At 50.4% G+C, this 17633-nt stretch overlaps 1 protein-coding gene and 1 long non-coding RNA gene across 18 annotated transcripts in view; one reads left to right on the plus strand and one right to left on the minus strand.

Annotated features, from left to right (window-relative positions):
• The window catches only part of ZFHX3 (zinc finger homeobox 3), a 514090-nt gene that overhangs the window by 366750 nt on the left and 129707 nt on the right, over positions 1–17633 (plus strand). For 15 of the 17 annotated variants that reach the window (XM_064670437.1, XM_064670429.1, XM_064670449.1 and 12 more), the window contains one exon: positions 17203–17588. The exons of 1 other annotated variant lie outside the window; for it this stretch is intronic. The gene's annotated coding sequence lies outside the window, so the exon portion shown is untranslated. Of the gene's footprint in view, positions 1–2072; positions 2382–17202; positions 17589–17633 lie in introns of all 17 variants that reach the window. One more of the 17 variants, XM_064670430.1, reaches the window with a different exon arrangement.
• Positions 12313–17206, minus strand: LOC135421786 (uncharacterized). Its single transcript, XR_010434187.1, has 3 exons — positions 16164–17206; positions 15729–15805; positions 12313–13235 (listed from the first exon to the last, which is right to left on the minus strand). It is a non-coding gene; the product is annotated as an uncharacterized LOC135421786 (long non-coding RNA).

Consider the following 17633-nt stretch of genomic DNA (forward strand, 5'->3'; position numbering starts at 1 on the left):
CATTTGATGTATAACTGGAGCCAGCAGAGGGAGTGAAATGCAGGGACGCCGTAGTGTCCATGGAAAAAAGAGCTGCTGGGCTTTGATCCAGGTGCAGCTGGTTCAAACAACACGTCTCAGAACCCAAAATGTGGGTGCACAAACTCAGCCCTGGGCCACAGGTAACACAGATATGGATTAACAAAGGCAGGTGATCACTTGTAGGAGTGAGGGGTTGTCTCCTGCATCATTATCAATGGAAAAATAAACGCTCTTGGGGCTAACACTGTATGTTTCCAGTATGAAGAAGGTATCCAGAGGAGCCTCAACCTTTCAAATAATCCTTGTTCTGAGGGGTCTGAATTCTGTCCCCATGAGCAGGTTCACTTTATGTTCAGTTGTTCTGACACTGCTCACATGGTCCTGAGAGTGACCATGTAAAGTCCTGAGGAGAAGCCTAAAACCGAGTGTGCTGATGTTGCTCCCTTCTTCTCTTGCGCCTCTAAAATGTCCTGGTCTTGGCATTATCTTGAGCACTAAATGTTACAGACATGCTCACAAACAGCTTCTTGCTGATTTCTTAGTTAATTTCTTCAAAAATAGCAATTTTGCAAGTGGATTAGTTCTTCGGCATCCACTTAGGATTTTTTTTTAGACTCATCTTTAATGCATCTTCGCAGACACAGATAGTTTCCCCTTTTGACTGAGTGGGCCATCTTTGTTCAGCATTTGATTGGAAGAGATAGGAGGTGATCTTTATTAAACTCTTTAGTAAATGTGTGAGCTTCCTCCTGGCTGCCTCTGAAGGAGAACTTAGAAGAGTCTTTGAATCTGTGTTTATACACCAGTTTTCAAAGAAATATTTCTTTTAGCAAAATGCAAAATTGTAACAAGTTGGTAACCTTAATAATTGCATTGAATACTGCAGAATTAGCTTAAAATAAATTTTTCCTTCTTGAAATGAGATTACGTTTGTGCCTGGATCAAGCAACTCTGCACCAGTCTTGAACTCCTTAAAGATGAAAATCAGAATAACCACTGCAATATTGAAAAGGCAAAATGAGAACAGAATGGCAATTGGCCAGTGTTTATGAATCACAGAATATGATCATGAAATCACAAGAATAACCACCAAAAGGTAAATAAATTACGCAGCCTACTACTTATTTTCATGTGCAGTTTGACACAAAAGCTGAAGCCATGAATGATTTATACCTGTTTTAACAATAATACTCATTTTCCTGAAAGATGGTCAGCACTCAGGCTGCTGTGGGCACTGTGCCAGTTATTGAAAGGTTAATGTCTCAGCAGCAATACATTAAATTATGAATTATACCAGTCCCAAAATGGAAGGTTATTAGCTTGGTATGTTTAATTAGCCCGGCTTGAACTTTGCCATCTGCAAGCACTGCCCATCACTAATGCATGGCCACGTGGGATAGGAGGGGTGGGAGTGGGACACCAGGAGCAGGTGACCTTCCCCTCCAGGTCAGCCCAGCTCACCTGCGGAGCTCAGAAACCCTGAGCAGGGCCCAGGGCTCGGCCACGCGCTCAGCTCCGATGGTCCAGCCCTTCCTGCCGCACAAAGCACATGGACACACCAGGAGAACACACCTGGCTTCCTCCCCCGCCCTTGGGGCCAGTTACCTGCCAGGGAGGGTCCGTGGTCCTGGCAGGAGTTGGAAGGAGGCTTGGGGAGAGCGGCGGCTGCGGGCCAGCGCTCGGGGATGTGGGAAGCAACAGCCTGCCGTGGTTTTATTTGCACAGCATCTCCTGCCAATAACTGCACAAGGCTACAATATTTAGCTTTTCAGTAAATATTTAAATTTTACTTCTTTGCTTATTTATTTTTTTTAAAGAACAAACAGTAAATTCTGTTGATTTTTTATTAGTTAAGATGACATGATGCTTCGGAAACATGATGCACTAAGTATTGCCATAAGTGATTACTCCCCATGACTGCAAGGGTGCTCTTGGGGGGCCATGTGCTAAAACCTGAGTCGGAACCATGCCCTGGAAAGTACAAACAAGGGGCAGGAACCAAAGTTGTAAGGGGCCAAACACAGACATATTTTTAATTTTTCTTTTTGTAGATAGTATAACTTTGCCAAGGAGGAAAGGAATTTGGATAGAGTTAATATCCAGCCTGTGCAGCTTCCACGAGCTGGACACTGAAATGAAGAGAGAGTTTATTCATTCCCATCCCGACTCAGCCCACCAGAATTAAAAGGCATTTTAACCTGCAAGGGAGATTGGGTCAGATACTTCCCAACCTGCCTATACAGAGAAGGCTGTTTGATTCCTCTGGCTACCAAGTCTCCCCATTTCTGTGTTGGATGTGAAGAGTAAAGAAAGAGTCTGGCAGGAATCAGGAGGCATCTAAGCGTCAGAGACAGCACCGGGTAGAGACTCAATTCCTTTTTCCTAATATTCTTACAGTTTGCAGTATATACATTATTTCTTCTCCTGCCCTTGAGCTTTTGCTGATTCCCTCTTCTCCATGTCGGTAAAACCTCTGTACTTGTAGTTCTGGAGCAGGTGGCATGGTTGGAATATCGGAGCAATACGTATTAGAGTGAAACCTACAGACAGAAATAGAAAGCAAATGGAAGATGAATTGATCAGGGGAAAGGCAGAGGATGGAGGGGATAAAGTAAAGGCAGAGAGAGACACGAGTAATACCTTGCCTGTGTGCTATGGTAATTTATTATTTTTATATGGTGCCCAGGGTGTACAGTATCTGTTTTACTGAACAAATAGAAAAAAGAGTTCTCAGCCCCAAACAGCCAACATATTAATTTACTGTGTGACAGCCTAACGAAACGAGCAGCCAGGCCAGTGTGACAAGGAATAATTTAGTGCTTGTGGAGCATGAGTAACTTTACTATTGGTATCCTTGCCATGTGTATGGCATCCGATGGATGTCTCTTGGGTTTGTAATAACTTACTGTGGAAGAAAAGTTTCCCTTTCAGTGGAAATCTGAGTGCGGGAGTGTCTGAGGGCATGGGCCAGGCTTGTACCTGGAGGAGCGAAGGGGGGCTGCCAGATCAGTACACTGGGAGGGAAGGAGTGAGGACCTGACCCCCAGCCTGGAATGGGGGGAGCACCACAAACCCCTGACCGGGGGTGTGGGGATGTGTGCAGTGGGCCCAGACATGGGGAGAGCAAAGGAAAGGACTCAGGAGGGAAAGCTGGAGTGTTTGCTCTGAGCCATCTCAAGGTGGAGTTTCTAAGGAGCCATCCAGCCGGGGCAGCAAGGAGGTGACCTGAACCAACACGCTCCAATGGGAGAGGTTCTAGTGCAAACCTGCCGTGACCGCGGAACCGGGGAAGCAAGAGCAGAGTTGTTTTCCAACACAGTTATTGCCACTTCAATTGCAGTTTTATTCCAAAAGCAAATTCCAAAGTTTTATGTCCATAAAGGTTTTGACATAAACAAGAAAGAAGTCAGGAAAGTGGTATGTACTGTGTAAACACTCCCACTTTATAATTAATGCTGGAGATCGGGGAGCGGGAATGGCTGTGCATGTGTGGTCATTCAGATTTACTGTTGCTCTGATTAAAACCTAGTTGGGCAATAATTTTATGCCCAGGTAGGGGCAGGAGGAGAGCAGGATGCCCCCAAGCAACCCATAAATAGTGTGGTGAAGACAAAGTGTTTATTACTTAGCTTCACAAAGGCTCCATAAGTGCTCTCCCAGGGTACCTATACTCGTACCCCAGATGCCAATTCTGCAAATTAGCATTATTTCTCAAAATCCTGTGTAAACAGAAGTCATTTAAATACTTGATTTCATCAGATGGAGTCACCCATAGAAACACCAGTCTCTTTCTCTCCCTTTTGTGGGTGAGCAGAGGTTTTTCCTGCCTGGGTGTTCATTTCTCTTGGAATACTTTTACTGATGGCAAAGTCTGGCAGGGTCTGGGATCCATAGAGAACACATTCTGCAGGATTCTGTCCCATGTCAGTGCCCCATGCTGGTGTGAAAGCAACTATGGGGCATAAACTTTCCTGTTTATCACTGAAGTGTGCTATTTTGAATCTTCTGTTAGCAGTTTAAATTACTATGCCAAAAGTGGTTTCATAGCTGAGATGCACAGGGAATTACAGGGATTTGAGATCTTGTCAAAAGAGCATTGGGTTGTCCCTTTTTTGTAATGAGAGATGCCAACAGTGAGTTCAGCTCAGGCTTTGCTGATGGACTCTTGTTTTGTCATTGGGCGTCCTGCCACTAGCAAGATGTTCAAATTTTAGAAACTCACAAAATTATTTTAATCTGTTTTTGTATGAGATTTCATGTAGAAACAGGTACCTTAGTTAACAGGGTAACAGTAAAAACAGAGTGAGAAAAACCCATAAAATCACTTTCACATGACAAAATAATTTCCCTAGATATAATATTACATATCAAAAGGTGAATATTTCAGGATTTTCCAGTGTTGCAAGTGTTGCATTTTAAGGATGCCTGTCTCTCCTGCTCAGAGGCATAAACATTTAATACTGAATTTTGCAGGACACTGGACTTTAACATCCTTATGGTAGATAAGTTGCCACTGACCAGGAGAACAGCACAAGGAGGTGTTGCATTTGCTGGGAGGGAGAAAGCACTTTTCTAGCAGTTAATTTCTTTTTTAATCATATTGTTTGGACCTGCTGATGTTTTGAATTGTGAGTTAATTCCAGAAATATAGGGAAGGAAAAAAAGGGCAGGTGATGGTGATCAGTGGGGCACTGTGAAAGGACATGGTTTCATGGTGTTCTGGAAACACACCAGGAGGAATTACACCAACATCCAGTCTCATGCTCTGCTCCATCACAGCGAGTCAGTATTGTACCCATTGTACAGGCTGGGAAAATAGGGCAAAAAGTGGGGAGAGTGAGCTCTGAAGTCCATTTCTGGTAACTTCCAGCATACCCCATGTCCCTCTTGGGCTGGTCCTTCAGCACAGACAGTGAGTCTGTGGCAGAGCTAGCAACAGAATCCAGGCCCCTGTTCCAACTCCCAGATCCTCGAGAGTATTTTTAGGCACTTAATGCCATTAATTTTATACTCTTTTTGGCCAAGGATCTTAGAAACAAGATCATGCTTCCTCCTGAAATAATTTTTGAAATCCTACTTGTGCACTCTTGAACAGCTTTTTTTCAGGGATCGTGTACAGTTTAGCCCTATTTAGGAATAAATGGGCTTAAAAATTAGTTTTGGGAAGAGTTTTGCATGGACTCTGCTTTTGTGCAGCCTCGAAGTGTGAATAAGGATGGAGAGGGAACGGTGCAGAGTCTTTGTGTTCTGCAGGGCAAACGGTACCTGTCTGTGAGGGGCTTTGGCAGCGGCCAGGGAGGGCTTGGGCAGCTCACACTGGCGTGTTAAAACTGACTGAAGAAGTGGAAAAAAATTTCTACGTCTACAGGTTTCTCCCCACAATCATATTTTTCATTGTGCTAACTCAGCAAACCCAGTTAAGTCCTGCTCCTGCATCCTATCTATTATTAATTAATTGATTTCCTATAAGCTCATTATTTAGTTCACTGTGAGTCTGTCTCAGCGTGCTCAGCTCTGCAGACAGCAGAGCAGTTCCTGTCACAAAGCACCAACACATCGAAAAGGCCGGGTCAGGGGAGGTTGAGATTGGACATTGAGGAAGTGTTGGACAAAGCTCTCAGGCACATGGTGGGATTCTTGGGATTGTCCTGTACAGGGTCAGGAGTTGGACTCGATATTCCTTGTTTGTCCCTTCCAACTCAGGATATTCTACGATTCAGTGATTAGGAAAAACTTCTTCATTGAATGGGTTGTCAGGCAGTGGCACAGGCTGCCCAGGGCAGTGGTGGAGTCATCAGCCCTGGCAGAATTTGACAGACGTGTGGATGTGGCACTTGGGGACATGGGTTAGTGGTGGCTTCGGCAGTGCTGGTGGAATGGCTGGACTCGATCTTAGAGGGCTTTTCCAACCCAAATGACTCTGATTCTACAAGGTGAGAGAGCAGTTCCCCCATGGCACAGCCATGAGGTGAGCAGATGAGGAGAGTGTTTTTCAGTGACTCCTCTGTTGCTACTGCAGGAATGGGTGGTCTAGAGGGGGATTTGGGGGACTGGTCACGGGGGCCACCACCATGGGGGACAGGGACCCTGTGTGGGAGGAGTGCAGCCACCCCGGGGTGAGCATGGTTAGAAGGGTCTCTGTGTGGTGGTGCTGCAGCAGGCACGGGTCTGCTCCAGGTGTTGCGGGTCTCCTCTCCCTTGCTCAGTCAGGCTGGGGTGGTAAACGTGCTTATTGCAGCGCTAATGTCCTGCAAGTGGGATCCCACCTCCAGGTATATTAGAGTAATGAGTTCACACCTAACTAATGGAGACTTAATAGAGTTACTAATAGGCTGCCTTTTCCCCCCACGGTTTATGACCCCGCGGCCGGGGCTGTCAGGGGAGGGAGAGGTGAGAGACTGTGTCAGCCCCAGCTCGGCCTCCGGCCCCCGGCCTGCGCCTGGCCCGGCAGCATTTCCAGGGACATCGTCTCTCCACCTTTCTGCAAGGAAAAATAAACAGTTTGGGGCTCCTGTGTCTTTATTAAACATTTCCTTTAAGCTGCATACTTTGGCTCCCTGCCCAAATGCACGAAGAAAGCGTCCACAGAGCAGCTCTGCCACGGGCGGCTGGGGTGAGCAACCCCCGGAGGGGCGAGCACCTGCGCCGCTGCTGTGGCCACCGTGTGCCCAGGGCCACGGGCCACCCGGGCCTGCCAGAGAGCCCGATGTGACCAGCCAGGCTCGAGCACCGCTAGCGCCCAAGAGCGGCCCTGGGGAGGAGGGTGCAGGCAGTGAGGAGCGGGCGGCATGGTGGCCCCCGAGCATCGGGCTGCGACGCGGGAGCCAGGTGGGTGGGCAGGCGGCAGCGCCGTCGCAGCGTGTGTGCCCAGGGCCATGGGTGAGGGGGCCGAGCTGCGGATGGCAGGGGCAGGGGCTGCCGGGCGGGGAGGGCAGAACAGCCGCGGGACTGAGCCTGGGCACCGTAGGCGTGTGCTGCACCCAGCGTGGGCACAGGGTGAAAATGGGCAGTGTCGTCACGCTGTGGGGCCACCATCTGCATGGTGGGGCCACCATTCCCGCGACGGGGCCACCATCCCCATGGCAGGGCCACCACCCCCGTGACGGTGCCACCATCCGCTCGGCGGGGCCGGGCCGGGCCGAGCGGACAGGTCTGTGCGCTGCCCCGGAGCTGCGGCCCCGCGGCGGGCGAGGCTCGGCCGGCGGCGGGAGGGAGCGAGGGAGGGGGCGCGGCGGTGATGTCAGCGCTGCCTCCGGCCGGGCGTTCCAGGTAAACAGCCGGGAACAGCCGGGGAAGGCGGCGGGGCGGGCCGGCCCGGACGAGCCGCCCGTAACCCCTTCGCGCCCGCGGCCGCCGCGCCGCTGCCCCGGGCCCGGCGGTGGCGCAGGGCCGGGGCTCGCCCGTGTCACCGGGGGGCTCCCGGCGTGGGCAGCGCCCAGCAGAGCCCCGGGGAGCACGGGGTGCTCCCCGGCCAAGGGACCCCACCGCTCCCGAGACTGGGACAAGGCCAGAGCAGGGCGCTGGTGGCCATCACAGGAGCTCATGCAGCATCCCCAGCAGCTGAGCCCCCCCAGCTCGGCAGAGGCCAAGAATATCCTTAGTTTGCTGTTCCTTCATTCACCAGAAGTGTGCCTTCTCTGTGACGCCGTCGGAGCAGCCCAGCAGTTAAATTAGTAACTCCAATGAAACCTATCAGTGCTGCTTTGAGATGAGGTTTCTAAATCCCCAGTCATCCCAAACAGCGTGTGGATAGAGCCACCCTGGAGCTTGGCCCTTCGGTCCCCTCCCTCAGCATCCATCTCGACAGAAGGGATGCGCAGCTCTGTGCAAGCTCTGCCCAGGAACGGGCAGATGCCCAGCATCTGGATCTTCCCCAGACAGGACAGGGTATTTTTTTCAGACACTGTCCTGTATAATACTGTGCATCATCTCTATGTCTGTCCTGTCTGGAACAGCCAAGAGGAACTGCAAGGAGCTGAGGAAAACCCCCTGAGAGGCATTGCTGATGGCCAGGTGCCTGCTTCTCTCTGCTCAGCACTCCACTTTCCCCCCAGAAAACAAAGCTGCCGTCATATGAGTGCCCATAAAACGCAAGGCATCCTGAGTGCAGAGATTAGTGGTAATTTTACAAGGACTCAAATAACGCTGGTCTGCAGGGTGCAGCACTGCCTTGAAAGGGAACAGCAGACATTTCCCCTGGAAGCAAGTTTCCTCTTTAGAGCAGTTTACGGCCAAGGTGCAGTGTCAGATTGTGGCACAAATACACTGTCAGCCTTTGGGTTGGAAGACGGACATTTGATACCTCTTTCTGCTGCTGAAACGCGCTGCTCAGACCCGACTCCCAGCTCGGTTATTTTTTGAAGCATTATGTAATTGGATTGCATGGTCAGTAGTGCTTCCTTAACAAGCCTTTCAGCAAACCCTCTGCCTGCCACAGCCAATCCTCAACCCTTACATGCACACTTACTCACGCAGGCTCAATCTGGAGTAAACTCGCTGCTAAATACAGTTAGAAAACAGACAAAACCAGGCTGGGAATAGATCATCCACTCCCTGCGCTACGTGAGCCGTGGTTTAGCCAAGCTCTGGGTGCTGTCGGCGTCTCCCGGCCAAGGGGTCACCACTGCCTCCTCTGCCATGCCTCTCCCTACTGGGGTAAAAAACCTGCTTTTTGGAGTATGGATGAGCAACTGAACCCAGGGCTGGTACTGCTGTCCCCATCTGCTCTTGCCCTGCTGTGACAGCCTTGAGCTTTGGGGACCAGCTTTGGGAAACCTCTCTGACGGCACTCAGGCCCAGAGCAACATCTAGGCCTTTATGCCAGGTTTTGGTGTAAGCTGAAGGGCTGAATTAGGAACCGAGGCTCCAGACACATCCCCGGGCCAGGCTGGGCACCATTCCCACAGCAGGGCCTGGCCGGCTCGGCCCTTCTTGGTGTTTTCCAGGATCGTCCCTCTCCTCTGGCCGCTGTCAGCCCGCAGGTTATGGCTCTGCTGACTCATAGCTTCCTGTTTGTGATTGCTGACTGGTGGCAGCAGTTGCAGAAGCAATAAGACATATTAAAAAGTGTGAACTTCCACTGGGACCAGGAGATACAATTAGGGCCGTGCCAAGAAATACACTGCAGCAAGCTGCTGTTGAAAGGGATGCGGAGCACTGCAGCCCCCTGGTCTCTTGCTGCAGGAAGTAGGAAAATGAACATCACTGGCCTTTTATCATCTCTGAACCCAAATAAAAATTGTGTTTGACTTCTGAAGCTCACTCTGGCTCTTTTCCATGCTCCTCCTCAAAGCCTTTGATCCAGCCTTCCTGTCTGGGTCTCCTCTACCTGCTGCTGCTGAGATGTAGGGATCCATGTTCTGTGCTTTCACCTAAGACTGATTTCCACGAAAAGCCTGCATGAGCCTGTGTAAAGGGGCTGCTTTAGAAGGCGTGCACAATGTAATGTTATTTCCATTCTTTTTTAATGGGAAATATCTCTGGGGAGAAGCATGAAAGTATATGGAGAAGGTGCTCTTTGATCATTAAGATCTAAATGTAGCATCCAAACTGCGTGTCTGCTTCTTCATATTATGCTGAAATTCATCATAAAGTGCTGATCCTGGGTGGGCATTTTCCTGTTTCTCCTTCCTCGACTTGAGCATTTGGAAGCATTGCCACCAGTTTCATCTCCAGCCCTAGTGAGGATTGCCTCCAAAATTCCCTCTCCATCCTGTTGTTACTATATATATATATATATATATATATATATCACCCTTTCAATTTGTTTTTCAGTTCTATTTTTAGCATTATTGTCAAAATGTACATTCTGGTTATTCAGCTGAGGACAGGAGGTGGAGGACGGCATTCTATGGACTGTGTCACTGGAGGACGGAGCATGTGCTGAGGCTGGTTTTTGATGGATTGAAGCTACAGTAGTATGCAGCTAAGAAAAAAACCTTCACTTTCATACTGCCATTGGACTGCCTTTTTTTTTTTTAACCCTGTGACAGCCACAAGGCTGAGAACTGGCACAGAGAACACAAATTAAGGGAGGAAAAAAAACCACCCCAGAACCTTAGTTATTTCAACAAATACCAAAAGTGGATTGAGAGTGGATGAAGAGGAGGAGGAGGCAATAGTGAACACACAACACGGTTCAAGCTGGCAAGGAGCCCTTTCTTGAAGAATGTAAGTTTAACCTTTAGCATTCAAGTGTCTGGGCTTAAGTATCATTATGAGCAATACTTTCCTCCAGCACAGCCTCTCCTGCCTGGAGGAGGGTTCTGTGCAACCTCATCCATTTTCCCCTTTCCTGAGTATAAAAATATGTATTTCTGGCTGCATATGCTCAGCCAAGTCCCTTCTGGTGGCAAAGCCTCTGGGCACAGTGCAGGTGGCCCTGGACAGGCCCACGTGAGGGTCTGCCCTGGTCAAGGGGACTGTGGAGGCTCTGCCATGGCTCTGGCCTGATGGAAGCATGTGCTTTGGGGTTCACTGGCTGAACTGAGGTTATAGATTTTGTGCCCTGGACTCACAAGTGGTGCTGGCTGGGGTGGGGGGTCCCTGCCAGGGTGCTGCCTACAGCTAGCCTGTGCCCAGGCCTCAGGCTGCCCAGCTCGGGCACAACTGCAGCGGGTACCTTCCACTTGTTGTGGCCACAGGAGGAAAGGGGATCTGCTGGCAAATTGCTTTTGGGAGAACCGAACTGAAATGAGGAAGGGGGGAGGGATGGGCCTGGTGTTGTCGTTGTTGTCATCACCCACCCCCCCCAGTGCTAACCTCACCTTTTGATGGAGGCACATAGAAAAAAATTAGAGAGACAGCAGCAGACAAACATCAGACCTGGCTGTGGACAGGCTGGATGTGGCCCCCCCCCCCAAATCATCTCCAGCTGTAAAACACTTCAGGGCTGATACAAACCACACGCAGCCCAGCCATAACCCAATCTGCAAAGCTGCATTCCAATAAAAAATTCAGCATGGACCTAAAAGAAACAGTACCCAGGATTCCTGCTGGGCTGGGTGCTGGGATAGGGGTGACCCCTCAGCCCCAGCTGGGGGCTGCTGTGGGCAGGGGGACAGTGGAGCCTCCCTAGCCCCCGCCACAGCTCCCAGCACAGCCCTCCCAGGGCACAAATCAAAGCGGCAGTGGCGCTGGCCGGGAGGGCCGGGGGCAGCCGTGGGGTGCGTCGCGCTGCAATCACAGCCGGGCCCCTGTTCCAATGAGCACAGCTCGCGTCGCCGCAAATGTCAGATGTGCTTATGTTAAATACAGGTAATATCGTGGCGTGTGGCTGAGAGCGTGATTCCTGCAGATACCTTGTCTGATGAATTTTGCATCTCATGTTTGTGATTTTTCCGTGCGAAGAAGTACAGGTTTAGAGGAATAAGAGCAGATATTTACAAAGAGATAACGATGAACTGTTTGATTAACTGCAGCAGAGATGCTATGTCAGATCCGATTGCTCACTGGTTACAACTCAGGGTTGGGGAACGTAGTTGCTATATAGTAAGTACAGCTGGTGCTGGTGCTTAACTTAGTGAATAATTTGATGCAGGCTTTCCTGCAAATCTGCAGCTTAATTCTGAAATAAGTCAGAGGGGAAGAAGGCGGATGGACTGTTTTCCAAGGAGCGTTAGTACCTGGTTTGTGCTGAGATGAGAGGTTTGCTATGCTGTCACTGCTCCTGGCCCACAGTGGGGAGTGAGCACAGGATGTGCCAGCCCTGGACCGGGGTCCCTGCACTATCGGCTCCGCCTGACAGACCCAGACCGGCACCCAAAACAGGCTAGGTTGTCTTAGTCTCCCTACTGACACACTTTGAATGCTGTGGAATCAGAATGTAATCCAGAATTCCTCTCAGTGCTGAAAACATTTTTTTTCTTTCTAATTCTGTGGGAACTGTAATTTTATTTTGTAACTTATTTCCCTCTTTTTTTTCCCTTTAAGATGGTTCTCAAACATTTATTGTGGGATTTTTCATTTAAAATAGTTTTCTAGGGAAATTGCTGTGACAGTGATTTAATTGTTTAATTAAAATCTGACATTGATGACAACATAAATACAATAGGCATGAGGTGATACAGGCATTAAACAAGTGCAATTGTGGAATACATCCATAGAGTACTCCAAGCACAGGGAGCAGCTCACAAAGAAATGATGTTCAATATTTATCAGGTTAGTGACTCCTAATTAAATGCCAAGACTTTTTTCTTCATTTCTCTCAAAAAGCCAAGAAACATATAGATGTATTCCAAGTGTTTATTTCCATGGCAAACACATCCACTCCTCTTGTGTTATGGCCTGCAAAACAAGCAAATGCACATTACAAGCCTGCTGGCTGACTAAGGAGTGTTTACTCAGCCTGGCTGCAGCAGCCTCGCCAGAGGTTTGGGGACAGCTGGAATAGCCCACAGAGGTCCCGTCAATCCCACTGCCTAGAGCACAATGTCTTTTAATAATCAGGTAAAACCCCAGAAATAAATTGAAGACAAAAGAACAAACGTCCCTTTGAACATCCCCTCCAGCCCAAACCTCCCCAAATGCTACAGCATTTCTTCTAGAGAAATGCACTCCCCCCTCCAGCATCCCCACTCGTGTCAGCAATAAGGGTGGCAGCCCCAGCATTAACCAAGGGGAACATGCCGCCAGAAGAAATTCCTGCTGTCTGGCCAGAATTGCTCAGCAATGTGGCTCTTCAGCCCTGCTGCATTTCTGCATCCCAACAATGACCACGCTGCTGTTGGAATATCCCTTTCCATGCCTCTTGCTGGGCGTCTCTAAATGGTATCAGCTCACTCCTGCAGCTCGGCCAGCCCTGTGCAATCCGTCACTGCCGATCGCCTGCCCTTTCCCCTTTCCAAACCTGGAATAAACGCATCTGCTCCAGCTTGATTCCCCTCAGTCTTCCCCCCGTCTCCTGCTCAACTCCACACAAACAAACTTTCCAAAGGAAAAGCTAGCTTACCTGGCCAGTGCTTTGGGCATAAAGTCATACAAACTGATCAAGGCAGACATCCCAACTCCAGCACAGGGATTTGATTGCAAATTTCCATTGCAAAGGAGCAGAGGGAACTGGAAATCTGACAAATGCCTTCAAATTGACCTGTGTTTCCACAATGCACGCTGTGTTTAAAATGAATGGCAGACTTTATCATTTGGAGCTCCTTCAAGGACTCTGGCCTTCCATGCTTTGTTCTGATTCTTCAGACACATTTCCAAGAAGCACAGAGCTGTGGAAGTGGATGATATTACGGAGATTTTTTCTAAGCTAGATCTCCCCTCTACCACCAATAATTTTTAAAGCCTGAATTTAAAAAGATAGCCTGGAAATTTATTATTTTTTACTATCCCCATACATCAGCCCCTTGTGCACCGTTGGCCTCCGGCATCGCAAAGCCTTGGCCCGGTCCCCCCGTGCCAGGCGGCGAGCAAGGGAATATGCTTGTGGCTCCCTAAAAATCCGCCAAGTGCTGTCACCACGGCCCCATGCAAATTTGACCCACCCCAGCCTCAGGGAGCTGCTCCCGAGCCCCCTGGCAGCCAGGTCGTGTCTCCAGGGGAGAACCCAGGAAACTGGAGCTGCTCACCCCTGTTTTACATGTCAGAGATAACAACCATCTTTGCCGAGAGTCCTGTCCAGATAGCCATACGCGCTGCCTCAGAAAAACATTTTGCTTCAAAGTTGTTCCTCTTAATTTGTATACATTTCTACAAATAATAACTTTAAAGAACTGCTATTCGTTCCATCTGTTCAAAATAACGGAAATTAAACTACAATTCTATGCGCAAATACATCAGATATACCATGAGACAAAAAAACGGGTTGATCTAATAATTCAGCTGTGTCTTTAACAAGTTTCCTATGGGAAAAATCAGTCTTACTTTCCCTGCAGATCTGATACTGAGAGCTTCTTTCTGCTAAGCACATTAAAAGCTATTTGAACCCAAAATCCCATCTATGCGTGTGCAGAGATACATGTATAGAAACAAGAGGCACCCGCACTATTGCAGATGAGGCTGTATCAAGATTTCTAATTAAAGCAAGGGAAGCCCCTTCTTATATTTTAGCAACCAGATTGTCTTTTACCTAGAACAAAGAAATCTTATGGAAAGCAAATTTTCTAGAGGAGACATGCATGCACATACATGTAATCATACCTAACAATTTCTGTACGAATTATCCCTTAATTCCTTGGCTGCATTTCGGTATTTGCGTAGTGGTTTTATCCGCTGGTCCTGCGGCCGTCACTTGCTCCTTCCCTTCTTTTCACACACAGCCTCCCCTCACCACCTCTTTTTGCACCTTGGAAAACTGGGAACTCTCCCGTTCCCCAGCCTCCAGACGGCTGCATCCAGGACGAGGGGCAAATCTCTGCCATCCGCTCATCTGGCTGTTTCCCTTCCCAGCTTCAGCTCCTGCCTTGCCAGGAGTGGAGGGAAGATGTCCTAGGACTTGACCCCAGGGCAGAGCCTGCTCGGGCTGGACCAGCTCCCAGGAGGGCGGGGGGCCGCAGGGCGCGCGCCCCTCTTCCCGCTTAACCTCTCCTCTCCCCTGAGCTGGCGCCTGCTGCCCTCCTCCCTCCCGGGGCAGTCGGGCTCACCCCGGGAGCGTGACGGGGAATGCCGGAGCAGCGAGGGGCTGTCGCAGGAGGGCTCCGCGCAGCGCGGCCAGAGGAGCAGCAGGATCGCCGAGCAGGGGGATGTTTGGTTTGTGTTAACTACCCAGACAGATGCACTCCGGCATGTTTGCCTTTATGGGATCCATATGTTGTCATGGGAAATTAGAGGACAGCAGCACACAGCCAGAATTCACGATGCAAGCACAGAGACAACATCCATGGCTCCAGCCCGCGCCCGCACACGTCCCTGCGGAGGTGCCTATTTCTGGAGCATCCACAGTTGCTCCTTTGCTCCCCAACTTCCCCACACGTTTCCTTTTGCTTTGCTCTGCAAAAAATGTGGCCGCAGGCAGCACCCACTCGCAGCCTGGGCCACTGGATCCACAGCCTCTGGAGAAAAGAGGCACTTCTAAGTTATCCCAAGTGCTAAAGACAAGGGTTACTTTATTCTCGCCTCAACTTCATCCTCAACCCACACTTGGTTCATGTTCAGCAAACAGTTACAAATTACACGCACCTTCTCAGACAGCGCACTGAGCAGCCCTGAAAAATTCCGCTTCCCCCAGGGCTCCGTGGTTTGGGGGTTAGTTGGTTGTTGTTTTTTTTTTTTTTTTGCTTGGCATTGTTTTTGTTAGGGTTTGGTTTTAGGAGTTCTTGTTGGTTTGTTTTTTTTTAAAGGCAAGTACATTAACAATTATTCTTCCATAAAGCCAGCTAGACGTATATCGAGCAGGGACTGACAGATTTTTAAGGGCAGCTTTTAAAGGCAAACTGGTCTCATACTGGAGTCAATCCAACCACCAGGACTCACACACAGCACACCGGGATCACCAGGTACACCAGGGCTGCAGGTACAACATCCACAGAACTGTGGCACCTACCAAACCCTAAGTCTTAAAACCTGTGACTATCTCTCAAATGCAAGACACTTCCCTCAGTGCATCAACAGTACAGTCAAATTCCTAATCACCCATCCTCTTCCTTCACTCCCATCCCACTTAAAGGGACTTGTCAAAATTCCAAATGACAACCCCCACATTAAGAAATAGGGATAGCTCAAGACATTTCATTAAAATATTTACTAACAAACATGCAGTTTATTACCTTGCAGTATAAAATACATCTACATTATGGTTCTCCCAAATGGAAAAACTGACCGCAACTGCATTCCTTGTTCAGAGCTATGAAACAAACCCGGAAGTTAATTATTTATGTTATTATGAAAATAAAGAAAAAAATTTTTAAAAAAATGAAGAAAAAAAGAAAAAGCTTCTTTAGATTTTCAAGACAGATGATTTAATTCAGCTGCATTTCTGCTAGTAATAAAATAGCCTCTTACAGAAAGATGAAAAAAACATATTCCTGAAGCCTGGATAGAAGCTTGTTACTGGTTCACCTCCTCCTAAAATTCAAATTCCACGTTCCCAGCAATCATCTACATTTTTTGCTAGAGCTAGAATGGGGAGGGAAAAGCTGCTGGAAATAAAAATTTTAAATAATAATCGCAGATGGACCCGAACAGAAAGTGAAAAGCATTACCGTAAGGCTAGAAAAATATTTATTTAATCAAAGCAGAGGTTCTGGTGGGACTGGAGGAATGCTGCATCCTTTCCTAAAAAAAAAAAAAAAAAAAAAAAGGAAAGAAAAAAAAAGAAAAAAAAGAAAAAAGGGGAAAAAAGAGGAGGGGGTGGGGGGAGAAAAGAGAAAGCAAGAAAGAAAAAAGGCAGAGGCACAGCCGCCTCCTGGAGTTCCCCATTGTCCGGGGCTATAGAGAGCCCCAGAATGGCATTAAACTCACAAAAGGCACATTGTGCGGGGGACAAAAAAAGCCCCTTCTTCTACAATAACTTTTAGCTTCTTATTTTTAGAAAATGACAAAGCTGTTGCCAGCGATGGCTGGTGAAACCTGTAGCCCGGCTCCCAGCGCGGCTGGCCGCGGCCGCATTGATCCGCCGGCCCGCTCGGAGCGGCGGCCGCCAAGTTTGAACGGGGCCGGGCCGCGCCGCGGGGATGCTGCGGGGATGCTGCGGGCGGCGGCTGCGGGGCCGGCGCGCAAAGTTGCGCTCGCTGCCGGCCGCAACTTTCCCGGCTGCTCCCGGGGAAACTTCGGCGGCGGCGGCGGGGGTCGTCCCGTCCCAGCCCGGCCCGGCCCTGCTCGGGGCGGCGCGGGCCCCACCCGGGGTGCGGGGGCAGGTGGCCCCGCGGAGGTCCCGCCGCCGCGGAGCGGTGCGGAGCCGCCGGCCGGCCCCGCGCCCCCTGCCCTGCCCGGCAGGGCGCTGCGCGGGCAGGGCGCGGAGCGGGGCCGGGCCCCCCCGCCGCGGGCTGGGGGCCGGCCGCTTGCCCCAAGTTTCGGTGCGGCGCCGCCGCCGCCGCCGCGCTCCCCCCGCCCGCTCCTGCGCGCTCGCTCCCTCCCCCGCCGCCTGGGCTGAATCTTATTGATCCAGAAGGTGGCTAATTAGCCCTTCCCGTCGTGCCTGGGTAATGAGGCACATGCGCACTGCACTAATCAGCCATTTTTTGCAGGAAACTAATTAGCAGAATAAAGATCCAAAGAGTTTTTTTTCTTCCCAATCATCAGATCTGAGTCCGGGCGCTTCCTGCTCCGGCGACCGCCAGCCCCGCCGCCCGCTCCGCTCCGCGCCCGCCGCCCGCTCCGCTCCGCGCCCGCCGCTCCGCCCCGACCCGCCGCCGCCGCCGCCGCTGCTGCTGCCGCCGCCCGCGGCCCCCTCTCTCCGGGGGGCTGCAAACTCCCCGACAACGATGCTGCTGCTGGGCAGCGGCGGCGGCGGCGGCGGCTCTCGCTCGGCTCCGGCTGCTGCCCCCGGCTCCCGCTGCTGCTGCCCCGGGCCCCTCCGCGGAGCCCCGCGCTCCTGCCGCCGCAGCCGCCGCAGCCTGCATGGGATCTGTAGCCCCCGCGCCGCCGCCCGGGATTAAAAGCGCCGCCGCCGCCGGAGCAGCGATCGCGTAAGTGGCAACTTTTCTGCCCTGTCCCCCGCTCGGGCTCCTCCT

Source organism: Pseudopipra pipra, chromosome 14, assembly GCF_036250125.1.
Source record: "Pseudopipra pipra isolate bDixPip1 chromosome 14, bDixPip1.hap1, whole genome shotgun sequence".
Taxonomy (NCBI): domain Eukaryota; kingdom Metazoa; phylum Chordata; class Aves; order Passeriformes; family Pipridae; genus Pseudopipra; species Pseudopipra pipra.